The sequence below is a fragment of the Podarcis vaucheri genome, assembly GCF_965113315.1.
Source record: "Podarcis vaucheri genome assembly, chromosome: 9".
Taxonomy (NCBI): domain Eukaryota; kingdom Metazoa; phylum Chordata; class Lepidosauria; order Squamata; family Lacertidae; genus Podarcis; species Podarcis vaucheri.
Genome location: NC_138767.1, coordinates 81,419,676 through 81,436,902, shown reverse-complemented (window position 1 = coordinate 81,436,902; position 17,227 = coordinate 81,419,676). Strand labels below are relative to the sequence as shown.

General features: G+C 41.8%; 1 protein-coding gene across 6 annotated transcripts in view; it reads left to right on the top strand.

The window, feature by feature from the left end:
• PEAK1 (pseudopodium enriched atypical kinase 1) overlaps positions 1–17,227 on the top strand; it is a gene marked incomplete at its 5' end in the record, with an annotated part of 77,128 nt that overhangs the window by 12,170 nt on the left and 47,731 nt on the right. The window contains one exon of one of the 6 annotated variants that reach the window (XM_082238385.1): positions 7,884–7,955. The exons of the other annotated variants lie outside the window; for them this stretch is intronic. Of the gene's footprint in view, positions 1–7,883; positions 7,956–17,227 lie in introns of those variants that run through there. 6 annotated transcript variants of the gene reach the window in all.

Genomic DNA, 17,227 nt, shown 5'->3' with positions numbered 1-17,227 from the left:
TGCTAATTGTGTGTGCCATTGCTTTCTGGAAGTGTGGGTATGTGTTGAAAAAGTAATTTGTGCTCAGTGTACAATAAGCACTTCCTTCCTCAGTTATTTGAATTATTGACATCTTATGCAGCAGCCTTCAGGATTCCAGAAGGGTGTATGAGTGAGCATCTTGTGTTGCTGTTTTTCAACCAGTATTCTACACAAGACAAATGCAAGAGAGCCACTCCCCTCTGCTGCATTTTCCTTTCAGAGCTTTACAAGCACCTCGCCAAAGCATTTTACCACTGCACTTGAGAGCCCCCCTTCCACTACTTAAAAATTTATCCAGAATAGTTGGGAATGCAAAAATAGTTAAGCACACTTACTTGGTAACATGATTCCAGGAACAAACTTTCCAAGTCCCTGAATTACTCAGGCTTTCTTATACAACTGTGAAAAATTGTTTGCGTCCTTAAAGGTGTTGTAGCTAGCCTTACTTTGTGTGCAAACAGGAAGATAAGTGAAGGAAATCTCTTGCCTATATTCAGTGCTGGTCTGTGAGTAGACGCTCATTCCTCTGAGGCGGAGCAATAGGCTATTTTTCAGAAGTCCTTTCTGAGTTCTGCTTGAGGCCCGAGTACATCACTAATGTAAGATGCTTCATAGATGCTGGAAGGTGTACAGGATAAACAGTTACAGATAGGTAGCCGTGTTGGTCTGCCATAGTCAAAATAAAAAAAAATTCCTTCCAGTAGCACCTTAAAGACCAACTAAGTTAGTTCTTGGTATGATCTTTCGTGAAGAAGTGTGCATGCACACGAAAGCTCATACCAAGAACTAACTTAGTTGGTCTTTAAGGTGCTACTGGAAGGAATTTTTTTATTTTGAGGATAAACAGTGTATGTTTTTATTATAATTATGGGACTAATAGAAATATAGATTTGGCCTACTAGAATATTCCATAGCTGTGTTGCAGGTCCAGCCTATGGGAGACACTTGTGGTCAAAGTAGATGTGACAATGGTTGGCACACATTTCTTTTTGCGTTTCTATTTCATTCACAAATAAAGTGGCAGATCTTACTTGAACAGAAAAAAATAGCATGTGCAAGAAGAAGGAGGATTTTTCCCATCAGTCATTTGCTCAAACATGAATTCTTTATTCCCTAAGTGGTGGGAGCAAAGAGATGACGTGTAGAAGGAGGGAAAGTTCAGTGTCTCTCTCCCTATTGTTTATTTTATTAACCACCAGAAACTTTATATGTTTATGGAGAGAATACATGAATGACAACTGTGCCATATCAGGTTTAGTCTTAAGCAATTAGTAAAATAAGAGTTAGAACTCTACTTGGATACTAAAGCTTCTACAAAACATGGAGTTCATTCCAGTTTCCTTGACTCATAAAATAATGCTTTGTGCTCACTGTTGTGCTTTGCCATTACATTTTGTTGTGTTAAAAAAAGTTTTAAGCATGGTTTTATTATTCAAATATTCCAAGTCAGGAAGCACAAGACAGTTCAGATATGACTTTATTCTTGTGAATATTTTCTTTTTCATAATCGGCTTTTAAAATTATTTATTGTGCTCCTAGCTGACAACCAATGCTTTCATTTGTTAACGTTTTATTTCATTTCATCAATGTGAATTGTAGGGTTAATTTAGAAGTGCTTTATAATTCCACAGATATAATAGAAAATACGTTCTTTAAAAGCGTTCTAAATGCATTTCTTAGAGCAACATATCAAATTTAATGTCCAAGCACACCTTCCGTTATGGTAAATATGTTATGGTAAACATAGTTTACTTCTTTAATTCATCCAGAAGCCCTGGCATTTGAGGCAACTTTTACTCCACATACTTGGCAGTTGGCCCAGAGGCTGCTTAAGCCATGTTCAATGCCGTTGTTGCAGAATAGTATAAATAGCTTAACTTAATCCCCTTATATGTTCACAGTCATCTCCAGTCTTAAGATTCTGGTTTGCAAGGGATCAGAGAATTTTCAGAAAGTTGCAGGTGTCTGTATAGATGGATATCTTCCTGTCTGTCTGTCTGTCTGTCTGTCTATCGTTCCAGTCACTCATTGGGTATAGATCTAAAACTAAATGTAAATTGGTGAGTTGTTTCTTACTACTTTAAGCATGTTGTATTTTGTATTTTGGATTCTGTTTCTAAAGACTGAGCACTTATATAGAAATTTCTGTGGCAGATTTAATCCCCTGTTACTGCACTTCAATGAACTACTGGTTGCTTACTACTATAAACACAATTGAACGGGGGGGGGACACCAACAAAATTCAAAAAAATGAAAGACAAATTGAGTCATAATAATATAAAGCAAATGTGGAAATGTCTTTGAAAATGAGTTTCAAAATCCTGCATTCACTAATTTGCATGAAAATCATGCCATGGTTTTATATAATTGGGATCCAATGCCTCAACTGTTATGGAAGTATATTAGGAACCTGACCAGCAGCTGGAGATGTCATTCTCCAAATGATTTTTTGGAAATAATTGTTTATAATAAGACAAATAATGATTCCATAATCCTGACAATTTTATTATTAGATTATATAAATGATACTGCTCCTATTAAACATTATATACTGGTAATTGTAGCTATCTTCTGCTAGGAAAGAAGTTGATCACAAACAGTGTTAGAAATTGAGATATGAAAGCTAGGAGCTAGGTTATGGGTGTAACAACAGACTGTCTAGGCACGCTTTTTTAATAACGAGAATACAAAGCTGAAAATGAACTGCAGCTAAAATATTGTTCATTTTTCACATGGTCTAGTCCAGGGGTCGGCAACCTTTTTCAGCCGTGGGCCAGTCCACCGTCCCTTAGACCATGTGGTGGGCTGGACTGTATTGGGGGGGGGGATGAACGAATTCCTATGCCCCACAAATAACCCAGAGATTCATTTTAAATAAAAGCACCCATTCTACTCATGTAAAAACACACTGATTCCCGGACCATCCGCAGGCCCGGATGAGAAGGTGATTGGGCCACATCCACCCCCCTGGCCTTAGGTTGCCTATGCCTGGTCTAGTCCTTCCCCTGCCCACCCACCCCCCTAATATTCTAAGAAGGTCTCTTCTCCAGTCTTCAGAGAATAGCTGGAAGTGGGGAGGCAGGAAATGGTCCTCCTATCGTTCCAGTCTGCAGTTTTAATCTGAAATCTTAGGTGTAGTACCCAGAGCTCAGAAACTGCTCGCACTAATGAAATTCCCTGTTGCAAAATGTGTGGAGAACAATGGGAGTTTCGAATACTGATCACAAATGGAAAAAATGTTAATGGTCCAGTGATCATTGACTGGATGATTAGGACATTGGGTATATAACACATCTGATAAGGAATCAAAAATATACAAATATTTACGAAAATTTATATAAGGTTATGTAAAGTATAAATTGATCATACATATAACCTTGTTTGATTCATTTTGATTTTTGTTATGTTTTAATTAACTAAAGCATAAGGTGTAATTTATGGAATAATAGAGTGTTGGAAGGGACCTCAGGGGTCATCTAGTCCAACTCCCTGCAATGCAGGAATCTCAACTAAAGCATTCATGACATATGGCCATCCAACCTCTGCTTAAAATCCTCCAAAGAAGGAGAGTCCACAATCTCCCGAAGGAGTCTGTTCCACTGTTGAACAGCTCTTACTGTCAGAAAGACTTTCCTAATGTTTAGTTGGAATCCTCATTTTTGTAACTTGAAGCCATTGGTTTGTGTCCTACCCTCCAGCGCAGAAGAAAACCACCTTGCTCCATTTTCCATGTGACAGCCCTTCAGATATTTGAAGATGACTATGAGATCTCCTCTCAGTTTTCTCTTTTCCAGGCTAAACATACCCAACTACTTCAACCATGCCTCATAAGGCTTGTTTTCCAGACCCTTGATCATCTTGGTTTCCCTCCTTTGCATACATTCCAGCTTGTCAACATCCTTCTTAAATGGTGATGCCCAAAACTGGACACAGTATTCCAGGTGTGACAGAATAGAGTGGTACTATTATTACTTCCCATGATCTGCACAGTATACATCTGTAGTTGCAACCTAGAATAGTGTTAGCTTTTTTTTGCTATTGCATCATATTGTTGACTCATATTAAGCTTGTGGTCCACTAAGACCCATAGATCCTTTTCACATGTACTGCTGGCAAGACAGGTGCCCCCCCTCTTATATTTGTGTATCTGGTTCTTCCTGCCTAAGTACAGTACCTTACATTTGTCCTATCTGAAATTAATTTTGTTCGTTTGGGTCCAGTTCCCCAATCTGTTAAGGTCATTTTGAATCCTGATTCTGTCTTCTGCAGCATTAGCTACCCCTCCCAGATTGGTGTCACCTGCATATTAGATGAGCATCCCCTCAATTCCTTCATCCAAGTTGTATATAAGGACATTCAACAACAACGAACCCAGGACAGAACCCTGCGGCACCCCACTTGTCACTTTTTTCCAGGATGACGAAGAATCATTCATGAGTACTCTTTGGTCAGTCAACCAGCTACAAAGCCACCTAACAGTTAACCTCGTTCAGCCTAGATTTCACCAGCTTTCTCCTAATAATATCATGAGAGACTTAAGCTTTACTGAAATCTAGATACAGCAACATAAAGAGGATTAAAATATTGTTTAGCATTCATATTTTCTGTGTACACACAGGTGTAGTCAACCTGGTCCCTACCACCCACTAGTGGGCTTTTCAGGGTTCTAGGTGGGCGGCAGGGGGTTCTACGACACAAGCTGAATCCTCCTTCCATTGAGCACTGGTGGGCGGTAAGGAAATTTTACCATCAAGAAAGATGCCTTAGTGGGCAGAAGGTATAAAAAGGTTGCCTACCCCTGGTGTACAGTATATCAATTCTCTCTGACCGCAGTGCCATTTTTCTCATGCAAAATATATGCATTAACCCATTGGTTACTATTTTTGAATAGCTCATCATTGATCAAGCACAGAGATATTCTGAGGTGAATGTCCCCACCCCCAAATAGCAGAAACAGCAAAAAGAGGATTTTTAAATTCATACCATTTCAAAATGTTGCAAGTTTTCCCTTTTGCTTAATCATAAGTGCTGATATTAGTTAGCGATGAGGTGTTACTTGCCTGTTGATGAAAATCATCATCCTCTATGTACAGTGGTGCCTCGCAAGACGAAATTAATTTGTTCCGCAAGTTTTTTCTTCTTGCGAGTTTTTCGTCTTGCGAAGCACGGTTTCCCATAGGAATGCATTGAAAATCAATCAATGCGTTCCTATGGAGACCGTCCGGGGACAGAGGGGAAGCGCCGTGCGCCTTCCCCTCTGTCCCCGGACCTGTTTAAAGCAAGGGGCGGCGGGGAGAAGATTGCTTCTCCCCGTTGCCTGCCCCGCAATCTCCGGGGACAGAGGGGAAGGCGCACACGCCTTCCCCTCTGTCCCCGGACCTGTTTTAAAGCAAGGGAAGGGGCAGCGGGGAGAATCGCTTCTCCCCGCCGCCCCTTGCTTCAAAAGAGGTCTGGGGACAGCGGGGAAGACGCGCTGCGCTTCCCCGCTATCCCCGGAGCTTGCAGGGCAAGCTTCGTTTTGCGAAGCAAGCCCATAGGGAAATGCGTCTTGCGAAGCGGCTAAGAAAATGAAAAACTCCTTCGTCTAGTGAGTTTTCCGAGGCGTTCGTCTTGCGGGGCACCACTGTACAGGTTAGTAGCATGAGGCACTAGGAATGGATCCAGTCTCCTGTGAAATCCAGCTGCCCTCTCCATTTGTAGACAAAAGACATGTCTAGAAGGAGGTTGATATGCAGACAGTCTACTTGGAGGAGCCTTGAGGCTTTCCAGAAAATGTTGCTGACAAGGCTGCCGTGCTTTGCTGTGGTGTAACGTACTGTGTAAGCCACCTCACTACTTGAAGCGGGGAAGCATTAGGCAGTTGTCAGGATTCTATTAAACTTTTTTTTAAAAGTCAGTAGGAAAATCATTAAGTTCCTAAGGCAGTTCAGTCAGTTCACTGACAAACACTGCAGCGGGTGGGTGGAGCTGGGCTCCTGGCTAGGCTTTGTGTTATCTCATTTGACTCAACAGCAGGACCAGAACGCTTAGACTCTCTGAAAATGTTCTAGGTTGTTGTTTTGTTCCAATATTCTTTTCCTCTTCATCTATAACAGTGAATAACACAAAAATGAAATGTTTTTGGTACAGAAGCTAAGGTTAAGAAATTTTAAGTCATTTCTCAACTTTTTATTTCCCTATTAGATTGATTTCAATATTGATTTAAATAACGTTGCTGTTCATGCATTCAAAAACAGAAAACTGTAGAATAAAACTTGGAAGTTACCCCCTGTAAGTCCCTGTGGAACTCAGATGTCATCATGATCTTAATCAGTACTGATTTGGGGAAAGTGCTGTACTGTACTTCCTGTTGGTTCATTAGCCGAATCACTGTTAGATACGTGTTTCAGTTTGAAAGGCAGCGTATGGCTTGCCTTGGGTGCCAGTTTCATTTTACAAACACATATACATGGTGCTCTATAAGGACTATGACAAGTACAGTGGTACCTCGGGTTAAGAACTTAATTTGTTCTGGAGGTCCGTTCTTAACCTGAAACTGTTCTTAACCTGAGGTACCACTTTAGCTAATGGGGTCTCCTGCTGCACTGCCACCGCACAATTTCTGTTCTCATCCTGAAGCAAGGTTCTTAAGCCAAGGTACTATTTCTGGGTTAGCTGAGTCTGTAACCTGAAGCGTCTGTAACCCGAGATACCACTGTATTCTTATATGGTCGTGTTATTTTTTGTTTATGTATACATACTTATTTATTGTTTCTTCCGGTTGTTTGAATTTACGTGTTTGGGTTTCTTATGTTGAGTTGAGTAATTTCAACTTATTTTGGTTTGTAATTGTTTATACTTGTGATATAAAATAATGTGCAAATTGTATTTTAAAATTACTTCATTATTTGGACATTTAGATCCCAGTTTGTTGCTAATCGCCATCATGATCTTAGACCATTCTGGGAAGTCATTTCTGAAATAGTATCTGCTACAGCTTCCTCAGTGAGTCAGTAAGGATATTTACAAAGCATAATGCACACTCTTACGTTCATGATCTTCCACTTGTCAATAACTGGGGCCCACTTCCACTTGGGTGCCTACCTGCACCATGGGATTCACTCCCAAGAGCCCATGCAGTCACATGGAAGACCTCATTATCTAAACGTATGGGGTCAATGTACTAGATTATTTTACACCCATTCCCCCACCCAAAAAGCCAACTGTGAGTACCTTCATTACTATAGGTACATGATTAATGTGCATTTTTCAGTAAATATGTGTCCTTTCTTCATGAATGAATGTCTTCAAATGATACAGCTCTTTAAAAAATAATAATAATCATAGTCAATGATTGAAGGGGTGTGGAAGTGTTACAATGCTTATCATAAATAATAGCCAGTGGGGCTTGTTGACACTTGTGCAAGCATGTTGTACAGAAAAATCACAAGTGAACACATTTGCTAGAGGGAGATAAAAATATTTCCTGGAAAATATAATATAATATCTCCATAATATAATATCCCCATAAGAAAATATAATATCCCCATAAGAAAATCACAACCATGAGGAAATGCATGGATGGGGAATACCATATGGAACAGATTGGCTCTTTGACGTGGTAGGAATGACGGTGTGGCAAATTCCTTAAATTAGGATATAAAGAATTTCTATATATTGTGATGGAAGGCTCCTTTTAACATCTCAGTTTAGGGGTGTGCGGCTTCCTGCACCGCAACGGAGAAGTGTAATGGAGCCCCCATCTTGCCTCTGGCTTGCAGGAGGTGGGGGCTCCATTACACTTGAGAGAGCTCTGATTCAGAATAGGTTGTCAGCAATATGCTGATGACAACTTTTCCTTTCTGCAGGTGTGACCGTGGGTGTGCTGGACTGTTGTCTTGCCTCAGTAATGGACTGGATGAAAGCCAACAAACTGAAGTTCTGTCCAGATAAGAGTAAGGTGCTGCTAGTGGGTGGTTCCCTAGATCAGATGGATGGGAGGTTGCCCTCCTTCTGAACATAGCTCCTGGATCCATTACTGTTGCTTGAGGCTCAGGTGGACTCGGTGGCCTGGAGTGCCTTCTATCACCTTCAGCTGATGGCCCAGCTGTGCTCTTAGCTGGACAGGGATAGCCTAATGTTTGCTGTCCTCTGGTAACCTCTAGATTAGATCACTGCAATGCATTAGATGTGGGGCTGCCTCTGAAGACAGTTCTGAAATTAGCAGCCATATGAACTGACCCTGGGCAAAGTGACTAACAAATTCAATTGATGATGATGATGATGATCATAGAATCATAGAGTTGGAAGAGACCACAAGGGCCATCGAGTCCAACCCCCTGCCAAGCAGGAAACAAATGATGATGATGATGATGATGATGATGATAATGGTTTATCAAAATCCTGTTGTAACTTTGGTGTGTGTGCTTTTTTGATCTTCTTGACCTAGTGCTAGATGCGCGTAGAGAGAGGACAGTGGGTAGCAAGCAGACACAATGCTGCTGCTGAAAGCTATGAGTTCACTTCACACAAGTCTGGGTACTGGGTGGTAACTGAAATGTCATTTGCCAATAATGCATTGTCTTCATTCATTGTGTAAAACCCTGCAAGGCAGGGACTTGAAGCCAGGCTGGCTCATTTCACAAAAATTACAAGTTGGCTTAGAAAACTTTGCTTCTAGAGCACATAGGAACTTACTTCAAAGAAAAGAAAAGCTGAGAGTGAGCCCGGTACTGGCTTTGGGCTCCCTAAAACCCTACCCTTTCTATCCATTTAACAGTAGCCCTGGATTAAGATTTAAAAAAAAGTACAGTGGTGCCTCGCAAGACGAAATTAATTCGTTCCGCAAGTTTTTTCTTCTTGCGAGTTTTTCGTCTTGCGATGCACGGTTTCCCATAGGAATGCATTGAAAATCAATTAATGCGTTCCTAGGGAAACCACCTTCAGACCAGGTCCGGGGACAGTCTGTCCCCCGACCTCTTCTGAAGGCTGGGGAGGGGGGACAAGGGCTTTTCTTTACACTGCCAGCCTTCAGAAGGCTGTTCTGAAGGCTGGCGGTGGGAAAAAAAGCCCTTCTTCCCACCTCCCGCCCCGCAAGCTCCGGGCGGCCGTGCTTCGGGTGACAGGCTGCCGCCCCAAGCCTCGCTCACCCGGCGGGACCTCCTGCCGGGTGCGCGAGGCTTGCAGACACTCGCCCAAAGCAAGGGAAGCTCTCCGAAGGGCTCCCCGTGCTTCGGGTGACAAGCTGCCGCCCCAAGCCTCGCGCACCCGGCGGGACCTCCTGCCGGGCGCGCGAGGCTTGCAGACACTCGCCCAAAGCAAAGGGAGCTCTCCGAAGGGCTCCCCGTGCTTCGGGTGACAGGCTGCCGCCCCAAGCCTCGCGCACCCGGCGGGACCTCCTGCCGGGCGCGCGAGGCTTGCAGGCATTCGCCCAAAGCAAGGGGAGCTCTCTGAAGGGCTCCCCGTGCTTCGGGTGACAGGCTGCCGCCCCAAGCCTCGCGCACCCGGCGGGACCTCCTGCCGGGCGTGCGAGGCTTGCAGACACTCGCCCAAAGATTTTAAAATGCTGGGGGTCGGGAGCGAAGCGTTCGCTGCCGACCCCCAGCATTTTAAGATCGCCCGGGGCAGCGGAGAAGTCTCCGCTGTCCCGGGAAGGCAGGGGGGGGAGCAAAGACTTTTGCCCCCCGCCGGCCTTCAGAAGAGGTCCAGGACCTCTTCTGAAGGCCGGCTGTGGGCGAAAGTCTTTGCTCCCGACCGCCAGCAATTTAAAACAGGTCCCCGGAGATTTCCCTATGGGCTTTCGTCTTGCGAAGCAAGCCCATAGGGAAATTCGTCTTGCGAAGCGCCTCCAAAACAGAAAACCCTTTCGTCTTGCGGGTTTTCCATCTTGCGAGGCATTCGTCTTGCGGGGTACCACTGTAGTTGATTATTCTGGCTTATGAAGTGCTAGATGTTTCTGTGTGGGAGGAATTCCTCTAGGGTTTGGGAAGGGTTGAGTAGTGCTCTCTGAACAGAACTATCTCAGCTGCATTGATGCATTGTATAATTTGGACAGGAAATAAAAAGGCTACTATTTAGATTATATTTTCCTTCTTCAACAACTGAAGGCTGTGGAATGGGAAAGTGTGTGTGTCCTTTGGATACATGTTTTTCAGTTGGTTTTCTGCTGGTGAACACAATTTTTCCACTTGACTCACTGGGTGAAATCTAAATGAACATTACAACATTATATATATGTGTGTGTTTATAATCCCTTTTAAGCAAAGTATGTCCTGACCTGCTTAACAATGTTTGATTACATTATTTTACTCCTATATTGATGGATTTTAGCAAGGTTTAGTTTGCATTTCAGGAACATATTGAAGCTCAGACAACCTCCATTGGGAAGATACAGTTAATTCAGATGCAACATTCCTAGTCCCCCAATACATAGGATTGTAGTTCTTTCCTCAGCCCCTTGCACTCAATTTATTTAGCTGCTTATTCTTTAGTGCAGATCATTATTTATTACATCTGAATGGCAAACCATGGTTTACACCTCCTGTCAAATCAGAATTAAAAGAAGTGTGAGGAATAGGAAACACTGACCCAGCACAGCCATTGCTTAGTGTGAATTAGCCAACATATGGGATTGCAGCGGCAGTTCTCATTGTTTAGCTTAGAACTGCATCCAAACACAGGTTTGTGGTTTGCCTGAAATGAGGCAACCCATGAACCCAGGTTTGGGCATAATGCTAAGCCAAGCCACAGCTTGGCACAGCAGCAGGACCAGGCATAAAGCACTGTAGTCCTGATTTTCTCTCCAAGAACCTGCACATCTGCTCATTGTGTTAAGGTTAGCCTTAGTGCTATATGAGAACTATGCCATTGTGTTAAATTGGATAATTTTGTTTCCAGATTTAAATAATAATAATAATAATAATAATAATAATAATCTGTTCCAATTTTGACTGTGAGAAAAGTGTGTGCTAATGAGTCCCCTTTATTCGTTTCTGTATTCAGAGGACATCTAGCATGGATATTAAAAAGATGTAATCTTTGTTATCCGTAATGGATTTAGGGGTTGCTCGTGCGTAAGTTGCCGCCACTGCTGGTGAGGTTACCTGGTTAAACCCTTTCTGACTGAACAGCCTCCAGCATCGTGACTGTCTCAGTCGCTGGCAGAATCCGTCAGTGGGCGTTTCTTGAACCTTTTCCAGCATAAAAGTTGTTTGACGCCAAGTCTCCTCATACTCTCCCTGCGCGGAAGTCTTCTGCGCAGGGAGGGTGTGGGCAGCGGAGGACCCGTACTCTCTCCGCTGGTCTCCGGCGAGGAGTCTTGGAGCCTCCTCTCCAATCCCCCCATCTGCCCCCCTTCTCCACTGGTGTTACACTGATTTCCTTCCCCAGCAGATGGGCTGCCTCTCTCCCTACTGGGACGCTCTCCTCCATCCCTCTGAAGCCTTCCCTCCGCCTCTAGCTCCGATGGCAGTTCCCTGACATTATCCTAGGATTTTTTTTCTGAGGCGTCAAGGCTGCTTGTTCCTTTATCTAATCTACTTCTCTAGTGCACTGCCAATGTCCTTTATAAAGACAGAAGGTAATGTGCTGAGATGGAAATTGTGTATCTTTTGAGTGAATAATGTGGAAATGCTTCTCCCCTGATACATTTTCCTTGGTACTTTTAAAACCTATTGGGGATAATCTAAATGTCAACAGATAACTATTAAAAGATTTTTACAAAATCAAGTTTGCATGCTACACTGTTATAAGAGTAAATATTTTGTTGAGTTGTTGATATCTAGCTGTAAAGGCTTACTCAGAAATTAAGTGCAACTTTTTGAGCATACTCTCTCTGTTACAAAAAACAACTTTATCAAGGGGGGGGGAATGTTACTTGTTCAGAAAACATCTTGTTCAGAATAAATATTAAACATAGAAACATATTGTAGACGAAAACAAAACAGAAAGATCACTTCTCTTAACAGTTTCTGAGCCATTTGACTCAAATGCTTTTCTGCTTTCATCAGCAACAATAAAAGCTGGGAACCTAAAGGAGTTATCTTACCATTCTTGGCTTTCAGATATGCAGTTCCTGTTCTAAATGGTACAAATGGTACAAATGGTTCTAAATGGTTCTAAATGGTACAAACTAGAGTGGCACCACATAATTTTTTTGTGCAGCTTGGCCAGTTAAAACTGTTGTGAAATCCCTGTTGATTGGCAATTTCATCATATGATAGCTTAAAATATAAAACCACGGACAGAAAGCTTTCTGGGCATCTCAGTTAAAAATCTTGTTTTAATACCTTTTAAATGGGGGGATGAAGAAAAGTATTTGTCCTGAATTTTGATGGACTGTCCAATTAAATCTGCAGCAGAAATCCTGACAGAAGAGTGTGTTGAAAATTCCAAGGTTCATCTGGAAGACCTGCCTCAGGGGTTCAGTTACTGGCATGTTTGTGGATTTGATCCCCATATGGGCCAAAGGTATGGGCCAGCTGCACATTCCGGCATTGCAGGAGGTTGGACTAGATGTTCCTTTGTGCCTCTTCCAACTCTACAATTCTATGATCTTATTGTCTTCCCTCCAGTGTCTTATATACAGTTTGACATTCATTATAATGTAATTCTAGTTAGTTCTTCTGAAAACAGCAACAGCACTATTTCTAGTGAGGCTAATGAAGAAAACCACTGATATTGTATTCAGGACTGACAAAGGCACAACCCTCATTCTCAGCCCTATAATGATCAATAAAACTAAGTATAAATGGAAGCAGTAAAAATTGTTTTAAGGAGAAAAATGATGTGTGCAGTTGCTATAGAAACTAGCCAGACACACATGCAAAGCAAAAATTCTAGCCTGCAATGCATGCTGTTTACTGACAATACCATAAATCAGAAGTTATATTGACTCCTTTTTCCCAATTATGAAATGTTACATTGATTATTATATACAACATATTTCTTATGACACATTGGTGGCAATTGGGTTGTAGGAGTGAAACAATATGGTAGGTAAAAATAGAAATGAAAAGGGAGGGGGAATTCCAGTCATAAGGAAAAGTGACCAGAGTTGTGTAAGAGAGGAGACCAAAGTCAATAGCTAATAGCTAAAAGAAGACCAAAGCTAATAGGATTGGAGATTCAAATGTCTCATAAGCACTGTAGTTTTACTAACAGCACCAAGCTATGCTGAAAAGTGTCTTACTCTGATTCAAATGGGCTTTGTGCTGTCACAGTTGCTTCTCTTCTAGGATAAATGTTGTGTAGCACCTGCCTTCTTCCTGTCCTCCTTTGCAAATAAATACTGAATACTTAAACATTTCAGTTTTATCAATGCTTAACACCAAATATTCTTACCTTGGGTTAGAAAGGCTGTCACAATTGCTAATGTGGATTCATGCCACAACTGTACTCAGAAATAGGGCTGGGTGATATATCGATAAATCGTCCAAAACTGGTTTGAAAGCCATATTGTTATATTGGTTTCATAAATTTTTGGGCTGGCAATATATCGTGAATCATGGTGTGTGTGTGTGTGTGTGTGCGCGCTATGCAAAATCACAATGCAAGGAAAACTGAAGGCAGCCAATGCCTCTACATAGCTCCATCCTTATTTCAGACATTGTGATACATCAGTATATTGCAATGTTTAGCTGGTGATATACAGTATTGTGATGTTGGAAACCAGATATCACCCAAGTCCCACTGAATTGCATAAGGATTGTTCCCTGGTAAGTATGTACAAGATTCCAGTATGAATTGGTTAGTTTAAAAAGGTGCCACACAGCCCTCATAAATTTCCAGACCTATGGGAAAATATTATTCCTCTTCCCCCAGCTTATTTGCCTCTACATCTTTTTGTCCAGGCTAGGACTAAGAGATCAGGGTTAAAATCAATGACAAAATTCACTGTGTGACCTTGTACTAGTCACTGTCTCTCAGCCAAACCTTCTTCTGTTCATGCACCTTGCAAGCTGGCCAAGAGAATCTGTCCAGATGGAAAGACGAAGAAGGGAGGGATGGGAAGAAAGATATGAAGGGTGGGTTTAATCCTTTTGCCTCCCTGTGAGTGAATCTGTGTGTGCACATGAGAGGGATTGTATGCATGCATGCGCACATGCGCCACACTCCGACTCATCACCGCATGTGTCCTCCAGAGCCTGTTGCTCTGCTGTGTTTGATTGGATTTGTCCTAAGTTTAATTTATGATACTCTGTTTCCATACATACTTTGATATGTGTGACTCACCTGGAAGAGCTGCCTTGGGGAATCAACGGTTGGCAATACTGTATATCCATCAGTATGACAATGAAACCATAGTGGAGGATGTCAATAGAACTGAAGCTGGCCGGCATTTCAGTGTCTATGGATCCTTCTTTTGGGAAAGGAAGAAGTAGCTTAACATACCTTGTCAAAACTCTTATGTTATCGGTGTTAGCTACATAAAGTTGCTCAGAAGAAAAACACAAAAAACTATGATAAAATAAGATTGAATTAGATGGTTATTTTATAGGCACTTAAAACTACTGATGCCTAAGAGCACTAATGAGTGAGCAATACAGGGAATTTGTGTAATCTTTATTCTTTATTCTTTAATCTTTATTCTTAGACTGGGTTGTAAGGCTTTATTTGCTGGTTATTTCCAATTTCATCAAGTCAACTCAGTGCTACCTAGTGTCAGACAACGTTTAATGAAATTTTAACATCTTCCCATAATAATTAGTTTATTATTTCAGAAGCTAAATGGTAATAATTGGACACTGAATGCTGGTGGTGTTTATGTAATAGTGGGGGAAAGTACAAGAGCCTTAGAATTTCAATAATAAAACAATTTAGTTGTGTGCATTTTCTAACAGTGTAAAATTTTGCTTCTACATTGGTACCTCTGGTTACGTTTACGTACTTAATTCGTTCCGGAGGTCCGTTCTTAACCTGAAACTGTTCTTAACCTGAAGTACCACTTTAGCTAATGGGGCCTCCTGCTGCTGCTGCACCGCCACTGCGTGATTTCTGTTCTCATCCTGAAGCAAAGTTCTTAACCCGAGGTACTATTTCTGGGTTAGCGGAGTCTGTAACCTGAAATGTATGTAACCTGAAGCGTCTGTAACCCGAGGTACCACTGTACTTAGTTATGGCCAGGTATGGGCAAATTTAATGGATACTATTAATATTTACATTGTCCTGTTTTAGTCCAGTATTTGAGGGGGTTTTGTTGCATATTGGGATATTGTGTTCTACAAGACCCAGTGTGGTATAGCAGTTAGAGTGTCAAACTAGGACCTGGAACACGGGTTCAAGTCATCACTCAGCCATGAAGCTCACTGGGTGACCTTGGGTCAGTCATTCTCTCTCTTGGCCTAACCTCCCTCACAGGGTTCTTGTGAGGATGAAATGGGGAGGAGGAGAAGCATGGGGAACAAGGTGGGGTATAAATGCAATAAATAAATAACCACATGGTATTTACTATTTATATAACTTGTTAGCTTTGATCTATAAGAATAATAATGTTTTCCCCCTTTTGTGTTTTGTCCTTTATTTTTCTCTCTCTCCCTTTCTCTTTCTTTTCTTCTTATTGTTCCTTTCATTTCCCCCCTCTTTTTTGTCTCTCTTCTTTGTTTTCCTATTTTTCCTTTTTCTTTGGAGTCCTATGTCTGGGGTCTTTATTAGGGTCCAGGGAATGCATGCTCGTGGGGTGGTAGGTGGGGTGGATGGGAGAACAGGGAAGTGTTGGTATCCCAGGGTAAGAGGCTGGGAGGAGAAAGGAAAGATCCCAGGTGAATACTGGGAGGAGCTACTTAAGAGAGAACTGTGTATGCTATTTATTTATATTTTTTGTAGCTGTTATCTTAGTGTATTATGAAAAACTTCAATAAAAATCTTATTCAGTGTATAAAACCATGAGATCTGAACCTGCTGGTTTGGGCTTTAGGGCCTGTCAAGCAGTAGAGGCCAGTACAGAGTGTGTCATGGGAGGCAGGAACCCCCATGTTTCACTGTAGCACCTGAGTCTGTTCTGCCTCCATCAAAGACTCTCACACACCCATTTACTTACACTCCCATTCTTGCTGCTTTCTCTCAGGCAATTCATTCATCTCTTTTTCACGATTTTAGTTTTGCCTTTTTTTCTCATTCCAATCACTCTTGAGTGTCAGTTGCTGTTCATTGGCTGTTCTGTTGCTCTCTTTCTCTCCTTCTCTCTCCTTCTGGTTCTGATTGCCATTTTGTGCTCTTCCCCGTTCTCCATCATCTCTGCCTCCCAATCACCATTTTGTGTTGTTCCCACTTCTTTTCTGGTCTGTTTTCTATATAAAGATAAAAAATAGTAAAAAATATTTCTCTCTGCTGTTTTCTTGTTTCTTCGCTTCCGCCCCTTTCTTCCATTGTGTGTGTCTGTGAGGCAGGGGCAGCGGGGTTAGTTTTGATCTATAAATAATAATAATATTACTATAAAACCATGAGTTTAGTCCATATGTTGCTAAAAGTAATTTTCATGATAGTGAGAAAAATTCAAAATGACTGAACTGCTCTTTTCACTGTAGTGAAAGTATTCCTGCATTAATATTCAGTCTTAAATTTGCATAACCATAAGCTTTGAACTGAATGGAATTATTGAATGAATGTAATAGGAGTCTGTTTGCAAGCATTAAGACATCACCAGGATCCAAAGAGAGTTTCTACATTGGCAGCAGCTCTCTGCTGTAATAGTTTACTGTGCCATGCAACAAAAAGCTCTTGAACCCCAGGGAAACTTCAGGAATGACCTATTACGGTATATTGTAAGATTGATTTAGATTGTGGACTGACAGAACAGGCACCTCTGTAAACTATGCGCGCCTGTGCAAAAAGAAAAGAAAAATAACTTCTAGGACAGCCACCAATTGCCAAATTTGATTGTATTTGATAATAGAATCCTCAGGGCTTGTGCTAAAGGCAGGGATGCTTCAGGAGGTTGCTACACCAGGGGTCAGCAAAAGAGGGCTAGTCGACTGTCCCTCAGACCTTGTGGGGGGCCAGACTATATTTTGGAAAAAAATATATATGAAAGAATTCCTATGCCCCACAAATAACCCAGACAAGAAAAGAATGTTCAAAACTCACATAGAACTGGGCACGTTTTGCAAAAGGGAATTTCATTAGCATGAGCAGTTTATGAATTCTGGGTGCAGCATACTGCACCTAAGATTTTAGATTAGAATTGCCACTGACGGTGCTGAGGGTGTGGGAGGAGAAATTCCTCCCCATT